At 49.0% G+C, this 25,626-nt stretch overlaps 1 protein-coding gene across 2 annotated transcripts in view; it reads right to left on the bottom strand.

Moving 5' to 3' along the window:
- LOC147116053 (glypican-5-like) overlaps positions 1-25,626 on the bottom strand; it is a 1,060,675-nt gene that overhangs the window by 164,187 nt on the left and 870,862 nt on the right. The window lies entirely within an intron of this gene.

The following is a 25,626-nucleotide window of genomic DNA, read 5'->3' as shown; positions in this document are numbered from 1 at the left end:
AGATGGGGAGATAAACAAACTGAAGGGATGGAGAGATAAACAAACTGAAGGGATGCAGATGGAGGGATAAACAAACTGAAGGAGTGGAAGATGGAGAGATAAACAAACTGAAGGGATGGAGATGGAGAGATGAACAAACTGAAGGAGTGGAGATGGAGAGATAAACAAACTGAAGGAGTGGAGATGGAGAGATAAATAAACTGAAGGAGTGGAGATGGAGAGATAAACAAACTGATGGAGTGGAGATGGAGAGATAAACAAACTGAAGGAGTGGAGATGGAGAGATAAACAAACTGAAGGAGTGGAGATGGAGAGATAAACAAACTGAAGGAGTGGAGATGGAGAGATAAACAGACTGAAGGAGTGGAGATGGAGAGATAAACAAACTGATGGAGTGGAGATGGAGAGATAAACAAACTGAAGGAGTGGAGATGGAGAGATAAACAGACTGAAGGAGTGGAGATGGAGAGATAAACAAACTGATGGGGTGGAGATGGAGAGATAAACAAACTGAAGGAGTGGAGATGGAGAGATAAACAAACTGAAGGGACAGAGATGGAGAGATAAACAAACTGAAGGGATGGAGATGGAGAGATAAACAAACTGATGGAGTGGAGATGGAGAGATAAACAAACTGAAGGAGTGGAGATGGAGAGATAAACAAACTGAAGGAGTGGAGATGGAGAGATAAACAAACTGAAGGAGTGGAGAAGGAGAGATAGACAAACTGAAGGAGTGGAGATGGAGAGATAAAGAAACTGAATGGATGGAGATGGAGAGATAAACAAACTGAAGGAGTGGAGATGGAGAGATAAACAAACTGAAGGAGTGGAGATGGAGAGATAAACAAACTGAAGGAGTGGAGATGGAGAGATAAACAAACGGAAGGGATGGAGATGGAGAGATAAACAAACTGAAGGGATGGAGATGGAGAGATAAACAAACTGAAGGAGTGGAGATGGAGAGATAAACAAACTGAAGGGATGGAGATGGGGAGATAAACAAACTGAAGGAGTGGAGATGGAACGATAAACAAACTGAAGGAGTGGAGATGGAGAGATAAACAAAGTGAAGGAGTGGAGATGGAACGATAAACAAACTGAAGGAGTGGAGATGGAGAGATAAACAAACTGAAGGAGTGGAGATGGAGAGATAAACAAACTGAAGGGATGGAGATGGAGAGATAAACAAACTGAAGGAGTGGAGATGGAGAGATAAACAAACTGAAGGAGTGGAGATGGAGAGATAAACAAACTGAAGGAGTGGAGATGGAGAGATAAACAAACTGAAGGAGTGGAGATGGAGAGATAAACAAACTGAAGGAGTGGAGATGGAGATATAAACAAACTGAAGGAGTGGAGATGGAGGGATAAACAAACTGAAGGGATGGAGATGGAGAGATAAACAAACTGAAGGAGTGGAGATGGAGAGATAAACAAACTGAAGGAGTGGAGATGGAGAGATAAACAAACTGAAGGAGTGGAGATGGTGAGATAAACAAACTGAAGGAGTGGAGATGGAGAGATAAAGAAACTGAAGGAGTGGAGATGGAGAGATAAACAAACTGAAGGAGTGGAGATGGAGAGATAAACAAACTGAAGGAGTGGAGATGGGGAGATGGAGAGATAAACAAACTGAAGGGATGGAGATGGAGAGATAAATAAACTGAAGGGATGGAGATGGAGAGATAAAGAAACTGAAGGAGTGGAGATGGAGAGATAAACAAACTGAAGGAGTGGAGACGGAGAGATAAACAAACTGAAGGAGTGGAGATGGGGAGATGGAGAGATAAACAAACTGAAGGGATGGAGATGGAGAGATAAATAAACTGAAGGAGTGGAGATGGAGAGATAAACAAACTGAAGGAGTGGAGATGGAGAGATAAACAAACTGAAGGAGTGGAGATGGAGAGATAAACAAACTGAAGGAGTGGAGATGGAGAGATAAACAAACTGAAGGAGTGGAGATGGAGAGATAAACAAACTGAAGGAGTGGAGATGGAGAGATAAACAAACTGAAGGAGTGGAGATGGAGAGATAAACAAACTGAAGGGATGGAGATGGAGAGATAAACAAACTGAAGGAGTGGAGATGGAGAGATAAACAAACTGAAGGAGTGGAGATGGAGAGATAAACAAACTGAAGGAGTGGAGATGGAGAGATAAACAAACTGAAGGGATGGAGATGGAGAGATAAACAAACTGAAGGAGTGGAGATGGAGAGATAAATAAACTGAAGGAGTGGAGATGGAGAGATAAACAAACTGAAGGAGTGGAGATGGAGAGATAAACAAACTGAAGGGATGGAGATGGAGAGATAAACAAACTGAAGGAGTGGAGATGGAGAGATAAACAAACTGAAGGGGTGGAGATGGAGAGATAAACAAACTGAAGGAATGGAGATGGAGAGATAAACAAACTGAAGGAGTGGAGATGGAGAGATAAACAAACTGAAGGAGTGGAGATGGAGAGATAAACAAACTGAAGGAGTGGAGATGGAGAGATAAACAAACTGAAGGAGTGGAGATGGAGAGATAAACAAACTGAAGGAGTGGAGATGGAGAGATAAACAAACTGAAGGAGTGGAGATGGAGAGATAAACAAACTGAAGGAGTGGAGATGGAGAGATAAACAAACTGAAGGAGTGGAGATGGAGAGATAAACAAACTGAAGGAGTGGAGATGGAGAGATAAACATACGGATAGCGTACAGCAAAACAGGATTTCATTTGCAAGCAGTCGAATTGACTCGCAGGATTGCGATTCAACCTGGGCTAGAATTGGAGGCGGGGAGGAAGGGACAATGTTCAATCTCGGGTTGGGCCTTGCATTGTGGAATATAAGTGGCAGTAACTGAAACGACTAATTAAAGCTTTGGCTTGAATCAAAATAAGATGAAATCAGGTCGGGCGAGCGCGGTCGGGGGAACTAATCTGTGGTAAACTGGAGTTACCCTTTTTCAAAACCTTTTATTAGAGCATATTCTACTTGCCAAGGCGAGGACATTAGCACTGGGGAGCAGAATAATTTGCTTTTTGGCCAGCTAAAATCGGCATCAAACATTCACAAGGTTCAGGCACGGTGCAGCGCAAATGCAGAAGGGAGTTCATTCTCTTATGCCCCCTAGAATTTACCTCAGCCCTAATCTCAGAGAACAGCCCCCAACTGTTCCCCCATTGCCAAGTTGAGACATTTTTTCCAATTCCCATGCCAACCATTCTGTGGTTGCTTTGAGTGAGATTCCGATGAGTGTCAAATCAAGGATAGTTTTCTACATGGGCCCCTTGCCCAGTAGGAACTGGATTGAGATGCCTCAGATCCATTTGGCCCATAACTTTTTCTCTTGATAAAGCAGGCCAAAATGCAACTGAGAACAAGCCAGGAACGAATGTAAATGAGGACTGATTCTGTTAGCATGGTCTTTGGGGGATCTTCCTTTTACAAATTTGATTGGGATATTGAAAAAGAGCATCGAACGATGAATGTCAAATGGTTGGATCGGAGAAGATGCCGGCTTCGCTGTATCGTTAAAGCACTCCGGCCCCAATTAAACTGCTTCTTTAGCTGGTTTTATTTAACCAGTCTCCGGGGAATGGTGTAATGATGGGGACCTGGTTTCATTCCAGGAAACCTTGACTGCTAAGGCAGTTAGAGAAATCAGTACCGTGGAATGGCCCTTTGTCATCTTGGGATAATGTGACAAGTGTTAACCTTGTCATAAAGTTATTGATGTGGCACTGAAACAATGCAGAAGCCACTGGAGGACTGAGGCTGTCTCACATCGCTACAAGGTGACACTAGTGTCATTCTTTCCCCCATGCAGCCCTCGGAAGCCGCAGCTCACTGACGAATAATCAAGTCTAAATGGGTTGGAAATCGAGCAGTGCGATAGTTGCGCAGCAATTGTTCTGTTAAGCAGCAGACAGGTAAACAGCAGATCAGCTGCTTCCGCTGGTTGGGGGAGGGAGTGGTTTCCCCAGAGGTCAGTACTTTCCATTCATGACACCTCCTCTGACTTAGCTGAGTCTGTGTGCTGGCAGAGGGGAGGGGTTGCCTCGGAGCCTCGGAGACACGCCACCGTCTTTCTTCAATGAAGAGTCAGCGCTGGGCCAGATGAAATTGCGACAAGGGTTGAGTTCCGGCCTGGAGGCCTCTGCTTTAAAGCACCTCCATTTTAAATTGTTCTTTTATCTTCATATAAAAAGCCCACCCTCAGTTGCAGGCCTCCTCCCTGAAGCACTGTACACATTGTCTTGCTACAGCAGTGTGCGTGTTACGTAGGGCATGGGTGGGAAATCCCCTGTAAGATGTTGTACGTCCTCAGCGCGCAATACATCAGTACACTTCCTTCATCCACCTCTTTCCGTGTTCTTAGGAACCACCAATGACAAATTCTTGGGATGTCTCCGCTCGTTACAGCTGCGCCCTGTTAGGCCTCAAGCCTCATCCTTGCTCTTTTCTGAACCTTTTCCAATGCAAGTTGCGTCCAAAGCTGAGCACAATGTTCTGCGATCTAATCAGTGCATTGGGAGACCTTAGCATAACTCCTGTAGATTTATATTCCACTGATCAAGCTACATGTCCCAGTGTTTGATTAGATTTCTTAATTGCTTTGCCATGTTGTTTGAACATTGACAGTGATTGAGGGGTGATTTAATGGAGATGTTTAAAAAGATAAAAGCATTTGATAGGGTAGATAAAGAGCAACTATTTCCTCTGGTCAGGAAGTCCAGAACAAGGGGGCATAATCTTCAAATTAGAGTGAGGCCATTTTGGAGTGAAATCATGAAGCACTTTCTCACACAAAGGATAGTGGAAATCTGGAACTCGCTCCCCCAAGAGGCTGTGGATGCTGGGACAATCGGAGCTTTCAAGACTGAGAGCGATGGATTTTTGTTGGGTAAGGGTATCAAGGGATATGGAGCAAAGGCGCCTAAATGGAGTGGAGGCACAGATCAGCCATGATCTGACTAAATGGCAGAACAGGTTCAAGGGGCTGAATGGCCTCCTCCTGTTCCCTATCTAAGCCTCCTTGTGCTAATTCAATACGATTTACTGTATACTTACGATGCACATTGATTTCAACCTATGTGCAAAGCTGACTCTCAGCGTTAATTTTCATTTACCACTGTGTTGTCCCAATTGCATAACTGTTCTAAATCTGTTTGAAAGTGGGATTAGATAGCTGAGACCAGCACAGGTACAATGGGTGGAGCAGCCTCCATCTATGCTGAAATGTCTATGACTCCATGCATCCCCTAATCCCCCATCTCCATTTTGCTCCTTATTTCTGTGTCATTGACAAATTTGACAAGCTGACAGTTGGTTTCATTGCCCAGGACATGTATGCAGATTGGAGACAGTAAGGATCCAAGCACTGACACCTCTGGGACTCTAGTGAACACCTTCTCCCAGTTTGACATTTCAACTCTCACCACAGCTCTTTTCTCTTTTTATTAAAACTAATTTCTTAATTCATTCCTGTGTTCTATTCTGGATTCATGTTCCCAGTCCAAAAATTTGAGCATATCCAATAGGCTGAAACTCCAGTGCAGTACTGAGGAAGTGCTGCACTGTTGGAGATGCTGTCTTTCAGATGAGACGTTAACCTGAGGCCCCGTCTGTCCTGTCAGGTGGACATAAAAGATCCCATTGCACTAAAAGCAGGGAAGTTCTCCAACTGTCCTGGCCAACATTTATCCCACAACCAACACCACAAAACAAATTATTTGTTTACTCATCTCACTGCTGTTTGTGGGACCTTGCTGTGTGCAAATTGCCTTCCATGTCTGCCTACATAACAACAGTGACTGCACTTCAATGTACTTCATTGGCTGTGAAGCGCTGTGGGACGTCATGAAATAGATGCTATATAAAGGTCAGTTATTTCTGTTAGAAGTCTTTCATGTGGAACTTTGTCAAAAGCTTTCTGAATAGAACAATTGTTTCAAGAATGGAATATTCATTTCTGGAGGCCTCTGTTTGCTCTCTCAGCTGTAAGATCCGTAAAATATCCCATGACACTATTTCAAAGAAGAGCCGGTGAGTTCTCCCTGGTGTCCTGGACAATATTCATCCCTCAACCAATATCACTAAAACAGACAATCTGATCATTATCACGTTGCTGTATGTGGGTCCTTGCTGTACTGCTGCGTTTCTGAGCCAAGTGACTACACTTCAAAAAGTACTTCATTGCCTGTAAAGCGCTTTGGGATGTCCTGAGGTCAAGAATGGCGCTATATAAACGCGAGTCTTTCTTTATTTTCGACACCTACACCGACCACGAAGAATGCTAGTTAATCTATTGAGTGCTCCTTCAATATGTCCTGGGTTTGCCCCCAGTCTGTTCCAAGTTAATTGATCACAGTCAATGTGGTTGTAGTGGGTGCAACAATTCTCAGCACAATTGGGCTAGGGACGGGGGAAATCATCCAGGATTTCCGTTCCTGCTTGCAATCCCCTGACCTCTGCTGGAAAATGCACAGAAGAGGACAGGATGGGACTCAGCTCTGATGGTCACATTGCCGACATTTACTGCCTTGGCTCACCCATGGTTTTCTGGGCGAGTGGCTGGAGGTTGTCGGCACCTGTAGAATCGTATCCCAGCAAAACTTCTGGAAAGGAAGGGAAAAACAGGGGTGCCAACAAAAACTCCTTTCATACATTGTTAATCGTCTGGGTTACAGCACGAGGGGGCATTTAATGCGTTAATTTACCAGGAGCCAAGACAGGATAGATACAAGCATGGGAAGACCAATGTTAGCAATGCTTGAAATATAATTCAAATTCAAACAAGTTAACCATGACACCTTCTTTAATGCAATTCAATGTTACGGTTACATGCAGTTTGTAAGTAGCTGATCCAATTATTCTTGCTGCTGATTGTTTACACTTTCTGGGCAAGTTTTGCAAATATTACCCAAATAGGACATTGTGTTTTTAAATAAAGCAGATAAGGGGAAATTTAATTGAAGTGATCAACATTATGAAGGGTTTTGATAGAGTGGATAGAGAGAAATTATTTCCACTGGCAGGAGGGTCGGTAACCAGAGGACACAGATTTAAGGCAATTGACAAAAGAACCAGGGGGGAGATGAGGAGAATTTTTTTTAAGCAGCGAGTTGTTATGACCTAGAATTCACTGCCTGACAGGGTGATGAAAGCAGGTTCAATAGTAACTTTCAAAAGGTAATTGGACACATACTTGAAACGGAAAAAATTGCAGGGCTATGGGGAAAGAACGGGGGAGTGGGACTACCAAAGGGCCGGCACAGGCACGATGGGCCGAATGGACTCCTTCTGTGCTGTATGATTCTATGATCTATGAAATTTCAAATCACATTATGGATAGGTAGATCAGCATCTCTGAAACCCAGGCAGTAGTCATACCTCAGTCACCCTACATCTCCTGAAATATAGGGTAATTTTTCCTAAAGAGAGTGAAAGGATTGTACATAGAGCTTTTACCACCTCAGGGCATCCTAAAGTGCTTCACAGCCCATGAAGTACTTTTGAAGTGTAGTCACTGTTGTATTGTAGGATTACAATGTAGGCTTGTGCTGTAATGAGAGGATGCCCCAGGATCTTTTAAAACAATCCACTGCTGTTTTTTTTCTCCTCAACCCAATGCTCTGTCAGCCTCTGCTGAAGGTGCTGATGGTTGCTGAGGTACACGTGACCAGAGCTCTATGTACCCTCACCTCACCCGATGTCCATGCATGTGCACTTTCCAGCAGGGATCAGCCGATAGCAATCGGGAGGAGGAACACTTGCTATTTATTTCTCCTCTCTAGCACGGGAGCTGCTGTGGTCAATTTTAGCCGTTTCCCACCCACCCCAACCCGTCCCCCAACAACAACTGCTGCCTTAGTTGAGATCGGCCACCTCAGCACGGAGCAGGAATTGAACCTGGGACCATTTGCATGGACGAGTATCACAGGGCGGCGTATTTACGACTTCCTTTGAGTCTGCCAACTTGCTGGGGAAGATCCATACAGGTGAGTGATTGGACCACTCCTGGTACAGAAGGAGGTTGAGGAAGTACAGTGGCCATCTTTGATTGCTGGCTGTAGCAGTGCTGGTAGCAAACTCACATTATTAATGAGGTATTAGGCAAAGAAAAGATCAAATTTAATCTTAAATCTTTGCAACCATGTTGTGTTTAACAGGGGTCTGAAAAGCCACATTCCCTCTTTTTATAGGGTCTTGACTCCTGACTGCGTAATGTAGCACTAAGCCATACAGACTGGGATGGTTCTAGGTTTCATCCCTGTTCTATGCCATGTTAGCCGCTCTCAACCGGTACAGCAATCGGGCACTCCAAATGCCCGTTGCACCCCGAGCTAGAGAGGAGATCATTTAGCCAAAGTTTCTGCTCCTGATCGCTATCCAGTGATCCTCGCTGAAAAGTGAACATCTTTGGATTTCTGATGATGACAGGATTGGGCTGGGCTGTGACGTCCTCCATGACTCCAAAGTCTATCACTCTCCACATCTTGGGTGAGGTACCAGCATCTGCCATCACCCATACAACCCATGTCCCGGGACCCTCAAGAGAGGAGATAAAATTGGAAGGAACAAAATGGGGCTTTCATGGCGAGGCTCCCTCTTTAACCCTTTAATCAGGAACATGCTTGCAGATACATGGTGCTATTGTTCAGACTAAGTTCATAGGCAGCCAAAACTGCTTTTGCATGGGCACTGTTTAGATTCAAGGAGACAAGTACCCATGAGCTGGCTCCTGCCATTTACACAACTAGATTCATAGAGCCGCACACAACAAAAACTGGGTCCACAAGTCTGATGCTGGCATAAGGGAGTGGGATTTTGCGTTGTACCAACTGCGAGTCGCCTGATGGATGACGCTCCCCCTGGAATCTGAACCACAATGAGTGGCAGTGTAAAAATGGTCGAAGACCAACTGTAGTAGAAAATGGCTCTGGTTAATTAATGGAGAATTGATGGACTCCTCGCACCCTCACGCATTAACCTGCCTGAATAATTCAGGCTGTATTTAAAGTACTAATTGAGAGTGAAAGGGATGGAGTATTTCACACAGGCATAAACAGCTGTGCGGAATGACAGCAGCAGCAAGACGCGGGCACACTGACCTACTCAGCTTATTGATTATAGTTTCCTCTGAGGCTGTAATGTCAAAGGTCAAATCATTTCCAAACACTTGATATGAGGGCAGCGTTGCACACTTTTATCGATAAAAGCTTCCCCCATTCTGCATTCCTGCTGGTGTCCAGTTCCATGGGCCCAGCAGCTCTGGTGAAGATATGTACTCTTGCTGGGGGAAGAGTTCCTTGACCCCAGCAGCCCTCCTTAGGTCCTTGGCTCTTGTTGAGATACAGTTCTGTGGCTCCAACAGTTCTCCTGAAATCTGAGACTCCTGCTGGGCTAGTCCCACAGCCCCAGCAGCCATCTTATACAGTATCAAAGTGCCATTTTTAATATGTAAGCTTAGATGATGACTAGCAGCCAGCTCTTCATCCACAGAGCGCATCACATCTGAGCCCAATAACCAATGCGCCATTGGAGAAGTTCTCTAAACATATTTTCATGCCTGGTACGAGTTATGAAGAAGATTAAATCATGTAGTTCCTGGTCCTCCATTGCTGACTGTGGTCAAACATTCATAAGAAAGTACTTGCATTTCTATAGCATCTTTCAGGACCTCAGGACATCCCAAAGCACTTTACGGCCAATGAAGTACATTTAATATGTAGTCACTGTTATAATGTAGGAAACACGGCAGCCAATTTGCACACAGCAAGGTGCCACAAACAGCAATGAGATAAGCAGAGGCGGGTGGGGGGGGTGCCCTCGGATTATCATCTCATCTGAAAGATGGCACCTCCGACAGTGCAGCACTCCCTCAGTACTACACAGCTCATGCTGTTAAATAAGCCAAGACAGATTCTAAACCCAAATGAAATATAAGGGCCTATAAATTCAGTTGGTTGCGCCAGCCGCTAGCGCCTTAAGAGGGCGAGAAGTGGGGCGCTAAGCAGCTAGCGACCGGGCGCGGCGCGATCTGCGCCTCTCGCGAAATTCAGTAACGATTTAGCGGTGGCGCAAAACCTTTGCGCACGCTCAGCTGCACGCGCAGATCCTGATGTCATTTCATGGTGCAACGCCCTTTGTGCGCCCCGAACCGGAAATTCAGTGGCGCCGGCCTATTGTGCATCTGGTGCCCCCAGCGACTAGTAAAGGGGAACGGTTCCCAGTCGCTGCGGGGCGCGGGGGCTGCTAATTAAAGGGGACTCCTCCTGCAGTATAAATGTCAGCCATTTTGCTCCACTCCTTCTTTGTGAGACACTGATATTTGGAGAGAGACAAAGGGAGAGAGCTTTCTGGTTTGAATCAACACTCGCTCAGGTACTTCTGGCTTCAGGCCAGAGCTTTGCACTTGTAATTAACTTTCAGTGCCATAGCATTAATTCGATACATCTAATGGGGGCTGCAATGGCTGCAAACGTTGGCTTACTGCATTGCATTCAGAGGGCTCAGAGATGCCATGAGAGACTGACAGTCATGGCCAGATGGAGAAGGGCCAACAGGCGTCGGTCGGCACAGGAGGCCTTACCCAGCCAGGGTATACCGCCAGCAGTTCTCATATCTGAACATGTCTGAGGAGCAGTGTGTTCGGAGGCTGCGATTCAGAAGGGAGGTGGTCACAGAGATCTGCCACCTGCTTCAGAAAGATCTGCAGCCACAGCTGAGGAGCAGGACGTCTCTGTCGATGGCAGTGAAGGTGACGGTGGCTCTCAACTTCTATGCCACCGGCTCCTTCCAATCCGCTACTGGGGACATTTCCAACATCTCCCAGTTCGCGGTACATTGCTGCATCCGCCAGGTGACCAATGCCCTTTTCAGAAGGAGACGTCAGTTCATCTCCTTCCCCATGACCCTCGACAAGCAGCAAGAGCGTGCAATGGGATTTGCAGCATTAGCGGACTTCCCCATGGTGCAGGGCGCCATTGGCTGCACGCATGTGGCTTTGCGGGCACCTCTGGAGAATGCCGAGGATTACCGCAACCGGAAGGGCTACCATTTGCTCAACGTGCAGTTGGCGTGTGACCACAGGCAGCTCATACTAGCTGTCAATGCCCACTTTCCAGGCAGCAGCCACGATGCCTTCATCCTGCGCCAGACTTCTGTGGCAGACCTTTTCCAGGCCCAGCCTTACCCATGAGGATGGCTTCTCGGGGACAAAGGCTATCCTTTGTGCACCTGGCTGATGACCCCGCTCCGTACGCCCAGCACCCCTGCAGAACAGCGATACAATGACAGCCATCAAGCAACCAGGAACATCATTGAGCACACAATCGGCGTGCTCAAGCAATGGTTCCGCTGTCTGGATCGTTCCGGGGGAGCCCTACAGTACTCGCCTGAGCGAGTCTCCCATTTCATTGTCGTGTGCTGCATGCTGCACAACCTGGCTATCCGCAGGACTCAGCCACTGCCAGCAGACATTGGAGGACCACCAGAGGAGGAGGAGGAGGAGGAGGAGGAGGACCAGGATGGGAGGGAGGCAGAAAGTGCAAGGGCCGTCCGTCTGTGGCTTATTGCAACTCGGTTCTAGGCCCCCTCTCAGGGAATGGCTTGTGCCAATGAAGGAAGATGAATGTAGCCGCTCCGCAAGCCCTCAGCCGATCAAGGCAACCAATACTTCCAAAAGCAAACATGGACAGTGCGACTGAAGAAAATTTTTTACTCTTATAACTCTGTGCCCTTCCCGCATGACAAACTAATTCAGAGAAACCCCCCAAACAAAAACACACCAGTCTCGGCCTTTATATAAAATACAAACACACCAGTCTCGGCCTTTATATAAAAAACAAATACATCAGTCTCGGCCTTCATATAAAAATCAAAAACGCCAGTCTCAGCCTCTTTATAAAAAAGAAATACAACAGTCTCGGCCTGTTTATAAAAAACAACAAAATTGGCCAGACCTTCTACTTTTTCACCTGCGAGGGTGATCCGTCTCGCTTCCGGGCATGGCCCCTACCCGCCCTGCAGCGCCTCCTCAATGGGACCCCAGTGGCTGCAGCAAGGCTGGGGGAAGGCTGCTGAGCGTTAGTTGGTGAGATAGCAGATGCCCTTGGGGATCGGCCTGGACCAGCTCTGGGCCTGGAGGGCCCGGCTGCGGACTGCTCCAACTCAGCTTGGGCGGCAGCAGTCTGTCCTACGGGTGGTGGCAGCTGCAGTGGAGGAGTGACAGTGTTGGCTGCAGGAATGCTGCCAACCTGACAGAGCACAGGCACTCCCTGGTTGGCTGATTCACTGGCACTCTCACGGGCCAGCACTGCAGCATGCGCAGCAATCTGCTGAAGCACAGACTGCTGGGCTGCTGCGGTGCGGCGAGTGCCCCGGCGATGCCTGGCTGAGCCAGCGAGGGTGGCAGCAGTTAGTGACCGTGTGGCCCTGGTCTGTGTCTGGATGACACCAGCCAGTGAATGCACGGCACGACTGAGCACTTGGCTGGAGGCCACCTGTACTGCCGCGAAGTCCTGCAGACTCCTGGCCTGTGCTGCACTGAACTCTTGCAGACTCCTGGCCTGTGCTGCCCCAAATTCCTGAACACTCCTTGCCAGAGACTCTATGGAGTCCGGCATCCTTGCCACTGCAGCCATGAGCTCAGTGTGCCTGCGCTCAGCCTGGGCGCCCATTTCCACAAGGAGCCGCACCTCCTCTGCGCTCACTGTAGCAGGACTGGAGGCCACACTCTCCCTCCGGGGAGAAGGCCGCCGAGCTTCCCCACCCTTCCCGCGTTGCTGCAGCCCGCTGGTCCCCGGAGCATCACTCTCCTCCAACACTTCCCCCCTGCTCCCCTCCAGGGAAGCCGTGTCCCCAGCATGGCCATGGGCTGCCTCGGCCAAGGGTGTCCCTGATGGGGCGGCTTCCTCTTCCTCCTCCTCTAGGTCTGAGTCCGACACAGTGCCAGCTTGAGGGGCCGCCTCCTCACCTGGCGAGTCACCATCTGAAAGCAGGGAGGCACAAGAGTTGCTTTAGAGTGAGGACAGGACGGCAGCGAGGGAGGCATGAGTGCTGCTATGCACGGCATTGGTTCGATAGTGGCAAAGGATGCTGGCGTGAGGCGCAGATGGAAAGAGAGAGGTCAAAAAGGTGAGGATCTTACCATTGGTGCCCAGAACAGGGTCGGCATCTCCAGTCGCGACAGGGCCAATCAGCCGGCCTACCATGATCTGCTCCACTCGCAGCTCTAGGTCGCTGAGCTGCTTAATGTCAGGACAGCCTCCCCCGGTCTGGCGCTGCTGTCTCCGGTTGTGCGCCAGCTTGCCCTGCAAGAGAGAGGACGGCCTCTAAGTACAGTGTGAAGCCCTGATCTTGCCTGCACAGCCTCCCATGGTGGAATAGCCCTGACAGTGTGAAGCCCTCATCTTGCCTGCACAGCCTCCCATGGTGGAATAGTCCTGACAGTGCGAAGCCCTCATCTTGCCTGCACAGCCTCCCATGGTGGAATAGCCCTGACAGTGTGAAGCCCTCATCTTGCCTGCACAGCCTCCCATGGTGGAATAGCCCTGACAGTGTGAAGCCCTCATCTTGCCTGCACAGACTCCCATGGTAGAATAGCCCTGACAGTGTGAAGCCCTCATCTTGCCTGCACAGCCTCCCATGGTGTAATAGCCCTGACAGTGTATAAACTCCTGAATATGCAAGTGCTTTTCATGACAGTCCCATAGCTGCTGGATGAGGGCTGGGCAGTAGGGCTTTCACGTCCCTTTGGCCATCAACTGAGGAGCACATGCAGGGATGAGGAGGATACTGGAAAGGGTACTCACCCTGACAACCCGAGTGAGGTCGTTGAATTTTTTACGGCATTGGAGGGGAGTCCTGGCAGCCACGCTGTTGGAGGTGACCCTGCTTGCCACCTCCCTCCAGGCTTTCCGATATTCGGAGGGCAGCGGCGTCCTGCCACCTTCAGGGAACAGAACATGGCGCCTGCACTCAACTGCGCCAACCAGCACCCTCAGGTCACCCTCGCTGAAGCGCTGCGCTCTCTCCCTTGGCTTCTCCATTCTCCTGGGCGTGGAGCAGTTGAATTAGCACTGTTCAGGCCTTCCTTCAGGGCTGCAGTGTGCAGGGCGTGGCAGCCAAACAATTCCACCCTCCCCCTTTAAGTGCTGACCGGCGCCTGACTGTCTGCCTTCAATCAATAACTCGCTGCACCTGCGCTGCGCCCGCCCTCAGTGGTTGCGCCCCGGATCGCCGGCTTAGCGCCTTATGATACTCGTGCATCGCCTGCTTTAGCGCTGCAGCAACCTCTTGGGGCGATGCAACTGAATATCGGCGAAGGTGGCGCTAAGTTGTGCCTGGTGCAAAGTTTTGCGACCACCCGGCTGTAGCGCCCCAAACGCGGCTATACCGAATTTCTAGGCCAAGGTGTTTCAAAGAGTGAGTTGGGTTACATTATGGGGTAACTTTTACAAAATAGCAAGTGAAAATTAAAGGATTGAAAATCACAAGGCAAACCAGTCAGGGATGGTAACTTCCCGGGCCCAAATTCCCGATATGCGTTCCCATCTCACAACTACACTACCTTGCAAAACGTAGCTCTATTAATTCCTCTGGCCCAGAACAAGCCAGTCTTGACAACACTTCCAGTGCAGGCAGAATGAGAATATTTGTGCAATTAGAGTGTTTGAAATAGTAAATGGAATTCTCCCTGATCTGTGGGGGCTCATTCACTCAGTACTATGTACCTAATGCTACTCCTTTCATGCGCGGCTTGAAAAGAATTCCTGGCTGAATGGCGAACATATTGGGGCAGGTCCGCACTTGCAGATCCACAGATGTGTCTGAGACGGAGAGAGATGACATATGAAATGCGGACACATTGTCCAACCCCGGCGCTGAGAACAAGCCTCTGTGACCACTAACCTCTGGGTACAAACAGCTGTCAAGAGATTCAGATTGGCCTATTGTGTGGGTCAAATGCACAGGACTTAATCAGGCCTGAGAAGCCTGCATGCCGGCCGGATGAAAGGCTTCGCTGGATGAGGCTTTTTAGTGGAGAACCCTTTGGAATTCTAGGAATGTCTCACACGAACAAAGGCCTATTTTCCTTCTCATCTCATCCACAGCCGGAGGACAAAGGCACCGGGTTACTCCAATGGGACCTGAGTGACATCCAGTGGGAATCTGGTCATAACATCCAGACTGTAGATGATTTTTTGGGGGGAACATTACAAATATTTATGTAGAGACCGCATCTCCATCCAAGGGAGGTTAATGGCCTTGTATTGCATCTCTTCACCTGTACAAACTTATATTTAAATTTCAACATAACTTTACCTAGAGAGGACAAAGCTATGATCAGACTTAGCTGGGTACCCTGAGATAAACAAAGTTACCGAATGTGATCTGTACTGCACATAACAGGTTAGAGATTACTGATGGCAATATCAGGGTCAATCACTTAACATATTCCTACAGCATTCCTCTGTCACTAGTAAAACAGACTAATAAATTATAATACATTTAATGCATTAGTGCTACTGTTCATGTGGAGGATAAACCCCAACATGGACTGGTTGGGCCGAATTGCCTGTTTCCATGTTGTGACTTTTATCTAACAGCAGACAAGTTAACCCGTTTAAAGTCAGCTAACTAAAATAACAGAGAGAGAGAGAGAGAGAGAGCCATTTCAGACAGTCCTGGCGAGCAGAGGAGAGTCTCTGAATACTGAGTTGACATCTGGAGGGATACTCGCATCCGATGGGAATTAAGTGGACCTCTCCCACCCACCCATCGCATCTGGCCAGTTCTCCTGGTAAGGAGTTCTAAGTCAGGCTAACAACCTGTCCATATAAAAAGGGACTTTGTGACGGAAACAACCCAGAGCGCGATCTGCCGGATGTAAAAAGCAATAGAGGTAATGGTTCCCCTTCAGACTAAGATTCAACCTGCTCCCCTATCTGTTTTCCATTGCATAATTTCTTGGACGGTGTGTTGTATATATTATATACTTGCTATCAAATGTTCCCTGTCGTTGCTCATGGTGAATCAGAAGATCCTCTATTTCATTTCATAACAATAGGGGGGGTTGTACCTTGTAATGTACAATGTACTAACAAGGCTACTGATTTAAACCGACTGGATGGGGCAAATTCTGTTTTTATTGAATGGTACTCTGCAAATTTTACCGGTGTTTTTGGAGATCAAATCCTATAACTGCTCACTTATTCCATTTAAAACCATGACAGGGAACCTGGAGTATTGATATTATTGTGTTTCTTTGCCTGTGTATTTGATTTGTATCTCTTTTTAAGTGCAGGGTACTCATGAAGGTGGTAGGCAACATTCAGCAGGTTGGTGGTAGGTATGTGGAGTTTAGCCGTACTGGGGTGTGGGGTTTTGGGGCAGTTATAGGGGGTGCTTGGATTTGGTTGTATTTGGGAATGGTTCTGGGCTATGGTGTACTGTGTGGGGAATCCTACAGTTGGGTAGCCCTAGAAGGGAGGGTGGGGTTTTGACTTACTGGGTGATTCTTCGATCAGGTAGTAGTGGGAGTGGGTAATATTCTGGAGGTCCTGGGATATGACAACTCTGTGAAAGAGTCAGACTCAGTAGTCTGGGACTAGTGCGGTGGGGGGCGGGGAGAGGTGATAGTGCCTGTCAGCAGTGGTGGTGGAAGAGGGGATATCACAGCAGATGGTAGTTCTGGGAAGGTGACAAGGTGTGCAACTTTAAGGGGGATCCTAAGGTAAATTGGTAGAATGACAAGGGCTGGAGTTATTGGAGGGTGCTATAGTATGGCTGCACTGGGAGAGGTCTGAAGATCAGGTAGTCTTGGGGCAGGTGTCACGGTCTAGCAGTATTAAAGGTGTGTCTTGGGGTATGGCAGCACTGTGGAGGACATGGAAGTGCCATGTACAGCAGGCACCTCAAAGCACTGGAGAGGTACCACCAATGCTGCCTCCACAGGATAGGCACACCAATATCAGTGTTCTCGCTCAGGCCAACATGGCCAGCATCGAAGTTTTGACAGGTCACATCGGTCGCATGCCCGATACGAGACTCCCAAAACAAGCGCTCTAACTCGGAGCTCTGACACAGCAAGAGAGCCCCAAGTGGGCAGCTGAAACGCTTCAAGGACACAGTCAAAGCCTCCTTGAAAAAGTGCAATATCCCCACTGACACCTGGGAATCTCTGGCCCAAGACCGCACAAAGTGGAGGAGAAGCATCCAGGAAGGCGTCGAACACCTCGAGTCTCTTCACCGGGAGCAAGCGGAAGCTAAACGCAAGGAGCGCACGTCAACCCAAGCACCCTACCCACCCGCCCCTTCAACCACTGTCTGCCCCACCTGTGACAGAGACTGTAGGTCCTGCATTGGACTCATCAGTCACCTGAGAACTCATTTTTAATGTGGAAGCAAGTCATCCTCGGTTCCAAGAGACTGCCTAAGAAGAAGGAGAAGACGGAGGGTCTTGGAGCACTGATTGGCAGAGGTCTAACAATACTGGTAACATTAGGAAGAAAGTCCCAGGATCGATAGTACTGGGAACAGGCTGTGTTTGGGATCACTGTTGAGGATGGGGATCCCTGTGCTTGGGAGAACTGTTGTCACATTTCAAGATTTTTGTCTATTTGAACGAGAAGAGATTTGGGGTTAATTTATCCTACGATGTTGCTAGAAAATTAAATTCTGCCCACAAGGGTTAACTTCCAGTAACATACAAGCTATCTGGGAATGTTGAGCAGGTCAGTTACCAGAAGGGTATCAGAAGAAGCAGTTCACAGAATTGTGTGCACTCACAATACCATATCAGTTTGAGACAATGGGGAAGGTCATTAACACAATTTAAAAAGGATCACGTCTATGTTGTTGGACTGGTTTCATTCATTGAGCACAGCAGGGGACCTAGCTGGTCAATCATTGTGGTTTGCCATGACCCCACATCAATTGTGGGAGGTAATGGTTTTGAGTGGCAGTTCAGTAAGGCAATACTCGACGCACAGAGCTGGGGGGAAGGCAGAAGTTAAACTTTTGTGTATCTGCCTTTGTCTTTTTCTGTCAGTGTAAAAGGGACAATCTGCAACATGTTTGAAATTGTAACAGTAAAATGACAGAGAATTCACTTCCTAAATGAACACCAATGATTCATGATATGAACAAAAGTGAGGTAGGCCCATATTAAGGGCAAGGGTTGCCTGATTTATTATTTTTTATGTTACGAGGAAGTAGGTAAAACTTGCGGTGAAAAGGATGCTCTGTCCAGTTATAGAATCTTAGAATCATAAAGCACAGAAGGAGACCATTTGGCCAATCATGCCTGCGCCGACTCTTTGAAAGAGCTATCCAATTAGTCCCACTTCCCAGCTCTTTCCCCATAACCCTGCTATTTTTTTCTTTTCAAATATGCATCCAATTCTCTTTTGAAAGTTACTATTGAGTCTGCTTCCACCACCCTTTAAGGCAGTGCATTCCAGATCATAACAACTTGCTGTGTAAAGAAAACCCTCTTCTCCCCTTTGATTCTTTAGCCAATTACCTTAAATCAGTGTCCTCTGTTTACTGACCATCCTGCCAGTGGAAACAGTTTCTCCCAATCTACTCCATCAAAACCCTTCATAATTTTGAACACTTCTACTAAATCTCCCCTTAACTTTCTTTGCTCTGAGAACAACCCCAGCTCCTTTAGTCTCTCCAGATAACAGAAGTCCTTCATCCCTGGTACCATTCTTGCAAATATCCTCTGCAACATCTCTGAGGCCTTGACATCCTTCCTAAAGCGTGGTGCCCAGAATTGGACACAATACTCCAGCTGAGGCCTAACCAGTGATTTATAAAGATTTAGCATCACTTCCTTGCTTTTGTAGTCTATGCCTCTATTTATAAAGCCAAGGAGCCTGCATGCTTTTTAACAGCTTTATCCACTTGTCCTGCCATCTTCAAAGATTTGTGGAAGTGAACTCACTGGTCTCTCTGCACCCCATTTAAAATTGTACCATTTAGTTTGTATTGCCTCTCCTGATATATATATGTCTATTTACAATTGGCCTCATCTCACAACAGTGCTTATTAGTCTCCCTTCTGGAAGATAGGAAAGAGGCATGTGGGGGCAGATGTGCGATCACAGAATCCAATACACACAATGACAGGATCTTATTGCTAGTCCCCAAGTCACGCTATTGGGTCATAAAGGTGCTGTCCAGATCACAGAGTACACAGGGTCCTTTTATGGGGATAAATTCATGTGATGCTGGGGTGGCGGGGGTGGGGGTGAGGCGAGGGAGATATTCCAGTGTGACGGAATGCAGGGGAGGAAAACTTCAGTTTTGGGAGCACTGGGAAGGAGCTCCTGCAATCTGGGAACATCACAGAATGGAACAGCTGGGTCTGAAAGCACTTGAGAATGGGATACCAGGGCCTGGGGGCAATGGCAATGAGGTATACTGGGGTCCAGCAATATGGAGGGAATCACAATCTGACCCAGTTGGTGGGTGAGCTACTGTTTGGCTGCGTTGATGGGGAAGAGAGCCCAGAAGAATCTAGGCTGACCTATCCTGAACAATTCTAGGCCTTGAATTCCTGACCTGAAACAGGTTTAAAGCACAGAAAGTACTTCAGTTGTGTAAGTGCTGACTGTGTACTTCAGTTGACAATGAATACCACTGTGATTGATTAGCATGTTCACCACTGGATAACACGGGTAATGTAATTATCTCAAAGACAAAGGCTACACACCAACAAACACCAGTGAGTGACATGATTAGCCTGCTCTGCTGAGCTGAGAATGTTCAAAATTCATTCATCGATTTTTTAAGAGAAAATTCCTCAGAAATAGTCTTTCTATGATAATAAGCAGAAAAATGCATATTTTCCAATTAAAAGATTAAATTTGTGTTTTTCCAATAACTACCACAGCTGCTTTCTCTACTTCTCTCGTTGTGTCTGTCTCTCTTTTCCCCTCTCTGTATGAGTCTATCTCTTGTTCTGTCTGTCCATCTGTCTCTCTTTCTCTCTCTCTCTGTTCCTGTCTCTCTTCCTGAGTGTCCATCTGTCTCTCTTTACACTCTCTTCTCTCTCTCTCAGCTTGACTTAGTTTCTGAAGCAAAATAAATTGAACAGGTTTTTATATAAAGGTTTAGTTGAAAACTTACTCAAATTCACCATCCAGTTTGTATTCAAATCATATTCAAAAACGCACAAACTGAATTACTTTTCTGCAGAAGAGGCACAATTTGGTGTTTCAATTGAGAAAAATTATGGAAAAATCAAACTGGAACTTGAACATAAACAAAGGCTGCCAGAGGTGTGTACTTGGTATGAAATTTTGCTGAGTAAGTTTACCAATTGTTGCCAAATTATAGATGACTAGCTGGAGTGCCCGGCGGTGCCGAGGGTTTTTTGAGGGCATGTTGTTGTTGGAAGAGAGAGAGAGAGCGACTGGGGGGAAGAGAGAGAGCGACTGAGGGGAAGGGGGGTAGGGGAGAGGGGGGAGGGGAGGGGGGAAGGGGGAGGGGGGAGGGGAAGGAAGGGAGGGGGGAGGGGAAGGGGGGAGGGGAAGGGGGGGAGGGGAAGGGGAGGGGGAGGAGGGTGGGGGGAAAGGGAGGGTGGGGGGGTGGAGTGGGAGGGGGTGGGGGGGAGGGGGAGTGTGTGGGGGGGAAAGGGGGGGTGGGAAGGGTGTTGGGGGAAGGGTGGGGGAAGGAGGGGGTGGGGGGAAGGGAGGGGGGAGGGGGGAAGGGAGAAAGGGAGGGGGGGAGAAAGGGATGGGGGGAGCCAGCAGACCCTCTCCCCTCTGCCGGCGATGGCTCCGCGGATCTCCATGCCGCCCCACGCATTGACATGGCCCAGCCGAGCGCAGCACCCCGGTCAGCCCGAGCCCCGCCCCCCGCCCTCCCGAGCCCCGCCCCACGCCCTCCCGAGCCCTGGCTTCAAGACCGTTGATTGCGGCTGGGCCTGCGCTGGAGCCAAGCCCCGGGAACGGGCGTGAGCCAGCTTGAGGCTGTGAGAGAGGGCCGGGCCCGGTTGCCGGGGTAACCCTTCCCCCCCCCTTCCCGCTCTCCCGAGCACCGGCCTCCCGAGCCCCGCCCTCCCGAGCACCAGCCCCCCGCCCGAGCCGCGGGGGGGAAGGAGAGAGAGAGCCGCCGCTCCTCCGGTCGATGTGTTGCGGGCCAACCCCTGATGAGCGCCCCATCAGCTGAGCCCTAGCCCCGCGGTGACCGCAACTCACCGCCTGCAGGCTCCCTCCCGCCTCGCCCGCCTTTACCAAAATGGCGGTGATGGCTATGCTCGGCCCAGTCCCGCGCCGCCAGCCTTTACAAAGATGGCGGCGACCGCGGGGCGGGCCCAGCGGGAGGGGCGGTGCCTAGCTCGGGAGTGGCTGGGCAACAGAGGCCCAGGCTTCCAGGCCTGCAAAAACGGTGAAAGGTAGGAAAATTATAGAGGTTAGAGAAAAGATTTACAAATTAATTAACTTTTTTTAAAAAACAATTTGTGTTTTAAAAGCAACTTTTTTTTTGCTGGAAATCTAGATTTGAAAAGAAACACGCAGAAAGTGGGAAAAAAAATAAACTTACGAATCAAGATGGCTGACACTCACCTCAGGTCAGAATGATAAGGCCCGCCCACACACGCACCGATTGGTCAACCGTCAGGTCACTGAACTGTAGGATTGGTCAATGGTCATGTCACTCAACTCTAGGATGGCCCGCCCGCACACGCAATGAACCCGCCCCCACTCGATGCTAATGAGCGGATAATGAGCGGAATTTTGAACGTTTTTTGGATACCGCCGGCACAATTTTTGTCCGACCAAAAAGTAAATATGCCTATGAGAGTCCCCTAATGATAAGCTTTCTTTTGATATAACATGTGTGTAGGTACGCTCTATAACTTTTGATTGTATAGCCGGACAGACAGACAGAAAGACAGACAGGGAGACAGACAGACAGAGAGACATACTGTTTTATATATATAGATGTTGTAAACCCACAGCCACGAGTAACTGGGTTGAGACTGCTCAATCATTTATTTAAGGAAACTTACTGGGGTGCAAATATCAGCCGGGCGCAAAGTTTAGCGCCTGGCGCTAATTATCGCCTCCGACTGCAAAATTCGCCTCTATCGCCCCTAGAGGTGATTTGAGCACTAAATCAGGCGCTACACACCTCTCTTAAGGCACAAACGTCAGGGAGTGAGGCGCTACCTCAGAACGCTACCAAAGTTACCATGTCAGTTACCATGGAAGCCAGACAGGCTGGCGCCGTCCAGTTCTTAAAGGGGAGGGGCCATCTTGCTGGCCAGCCACGCCCTGCTCATTGCAGCCTTGAATCTCGACCTGGAGAGACCTCAAAAGCAATTGTGTTGGAAGCACTAATGGATAGGCCCAGGGAAAGAGCTCAGTGCTTAGGAATCTCGAAAGTGGTGCTGAGGATCAAAACTCCTTAGGACAGCGTTAAAACCAAAAATGTTGCCGACAAGAAAAGGCAGGAAGCGCCCACCTTTAAATAGCGCTCTGCCAGCTACTTCCCAACTTGAAAACGTTCCCCACTACCTATCGTAACTAGCGGCAGGCGCTAAGGCAGAGGGCGCGACTCAATATCCAGTCCGGGGCGCTACCGTTGCACGCTTGACTGACGTCACGATCTGTAGGCGCAGGAGATCGTGGCGGTAGTGTTTAGTGCTGCCGCAAAAAAGATATAATAGCAGAGCACTTGGAAAACAGTGACAGGATCGGACAAAGTCAACATGGATTTACAAAGGGTAAATCGTGCTTGACTAATCTACTGGAATTTTTGAGGATGCAACTGGTAAAATAGATAAGGGAGAACCAGTGGATGTGGTGTATTTGGACTTTCAGAAGGCTTTCGATAATGTCCCGCATAAGAGATTAGCGTGTAAAGTTAAGGCACATGGGATTGGGGGCAAGGTACTGACTTGGATAGAGAACTGGTTGGCAGACAGAAAGCAAAGAGTTGGAATAAATGGGTCTTTTTCCGAGTGGCAGGCAGTGACTAGTGGGGTACCGCAGGGATCGATTCTTGGACCCCAACTATTCACAATATATATTAATGATCTAGACAAGGGAACTAGATGTAATATCTCCAAATTTGCAGACGACAAAAAGCTGGGTGGGCATGTGTGCTGTGAGGAGGATGCCGAGAAACTCCAGTATGATTTGGACAGGTTGGGTGATTGGGCAGAAGCATGGCAAATGCAATATAACGTGGATAAATCTGAGGTTATCCACTTTGGTAGCAAAAACAGGAAGGCAGATTATTATCTGAATGGCAATAGATTGGGAGAAGGGGAAGTGCAACAAGACCTGGGTGTCCTTGTGCACCAGTCGCTGAAGGTAAGCATGCAGGTGCAGCAGGCGGTTAAGAAGGCAAATGGTATGTTGGCCTTCGGAGCGAGAGAGTTTGAGTACAGGAACAAGGATGTCTTGCTGCAGTTGTACATGGCCTTGGTGAGACCACATCTTGAGTATTGTGTGCAGTTTTGGTCGTCTTATCTGAGGAAGGATGTTCTTGCCATGGAAGGAGTTCAGCGAAGATTCACCAGGCTGATACCTGGGATGGCAGGAATGACGTATGAGGAGAGATTGGGTCGGTTGGGCTTGTACTCGCTGGAGTTTAGAAGAATGAGAGGGGATCTCATTGAAACTTATAAAATTCTGACAGGACTGGACAGACTAGATGCAGGAAGAATGTTCCCGATGGTCGGGGAGTCCAGAACCAGGGGTCACAGTCTAAGGATAAGGGGTAGGCCAGTTAGGACAGAAATGAGGAGGAATTTCTTCACCCAGAGAGTGGTGAACCTGTGGAATTCTCTACCACAGAAGGCAGTAGAGGCCAATTCATTAAATATATTCAAGAAGGAGTTGGATATATTTCTCAAGGCTAAAGGGATCAAGGGTATGGGATGAAAGCAGGGACCGGGTACTGAATTTGAATGATCAGCCATGATCGCATTGAATGGCGGAGCAGGCTCAAGGGGCTCCTATCTTCTATGTTTCTATGTAAAATGACTGGTCAATTTCGTGAGCGGTGCTAAAATCGCCGCGCTCGAGCACTAAGTTCCTAGCGCCCCGTTAGCGCCCCCTGGAGGCACTAACGGAAGCACTAACCAACCGAATTTTTCCCCCTTGGTGTAAGGGGAAATTTTCCTACTCTGTGTCCAGGTACAATGCATTGCCTGGGTGCAACGAACAATAAAAGAATCAGAAATAACAACAGAAAACACTGGAAAAACTCAGCAGGCCAGGCAACATCCATGGAGTGAGAAACGTTTCAGGTCGAAACCCATCTTCAGAACTGAGGAAAAAAAAGCAGCAAATGAGACAGATTGAAAAGCAGGTTTGGGGGCTGGGAAATGGGGGAGGGGATGAAAGAACAAAAGGAAAGGTCTGAGAGGTGAAGAGACATTAAGAGATATTCAAGGTGAGACGAGGTGGTAATAGGACAGGTAAAGAGACAAAGGATGGCTCTAGATGAAGTGTGAAATGCGCTGGCAGAATGAAAGACAGCTGCCATGTGGGAGAGAAAAGAAGAGGAAAAGGCACAAACCAAAAATGTGGATAAGAAATATATAAAAACTAGCTGGAGTACCCGACGGTGCCGAGGCTTTTTCGAGGGCATGTTGTTGTTGGAAGAGAGAGAGAGAGCGACTGGGGGGAAGAGAGAGAGCGACTGGGGGGGAAGAGAGAGGGCGACTGGGGGGGAAGAGAGAGAACGACTGGGGGGGAAGAGAGAGAGCGACTGGGGGGGAAGAGAGAGAGCGACTGGGGGGGAAGAGAGAGAGCGACTGGGGGGGAAGACAGAGAGCGACTGGTGGGGGAAGAGAGAGAGCGACTGGGGGGGAAGAGAGAGAGCGACTGGGGGGAAGAGAGAGAGCGACTGGGGGGAAGAGAGAGAGCGACTGGGGGGAAGAGAGAGAGCGACTGGGGGGGAAGAGAGAGAGCGACTGGGGGGGAAGAGAGAGAGCGACTGGGGAGGAAGAGAGAGAGCGACGGGGGGAAGAGAGAGAGCGACGGGGGGGAAGAGAGAGAGCGACGGGGGGGAAGAGAGAGAGCGGCGGGGGGGAAGAGAGAGAGCGACGGGGGGGAAGAGAGAGAGCGACGGGGGAAGAGAGAGAGCGACGGGGGGGAAGAGAGAGAGCGACGGGGGGAAGAGAGAGAGCGACGGGGGGGAAGAGAGAGAGCGACGGGGGGGAAGAGAGAGAGCGAGAAAGAGGGGGGGAGTGGGGGGGGAGGAGGGGGGGAGGGAGGGGGGAGGGGGGGAGGGAGGAGGGAGAGGGGGAGGGGGGAGGGAGGGGGAGGGGGAGGGAGAGGGGGGGAAGCGAGGAGGGGGGAGGGGGAACTGAGACGGCCGATTGCGGCAGGCCGGGCCCGGTTGCCTTGGTAACCCTCCTCCCCTCTCCGCCTCCCGATCTCCGGGCCTGGGTCTGAGCGGCCGATTGTGGCTGGCGAGCCCGGTTGCCGGGGTAACCCTCTCCGCTCCCCCTCCCCTCCTGAGCCCCGGTTGCCTTGGTAACCCTCCTCCCCTCTCCGCCTCCCGATCTCCGGGCCTGGGCCTGAGCGGCCGATTGCGGCTGGCGAGCCCGGTTGCCAGGGTAACGTTCTCCGCTCCCCCTCCCCTCCCAAGC

The sequence above is a fragment of the Somniosus microcephalus genome, chromosome 6 (assembly GCF_052327205.1).
Source record: "Somniosus microcephalus isolate GS21.2 chromosome 6, FLI_Smic_1.0, whole genome shotgun sequence".
Classification (NCBI taxonomy): domain Eukaryota; kingdom Metazoa; phylum Chordata; class Chondrichthyes; order Squaliformes; family Somniosidae; genus Somniosus; species Somniosus microcephalus.
The sequence above is the reverse complement of the archived record's forward strand: the minus strand, read 5'-3'. Positions and strand labels throughout refer to the sequence as shown.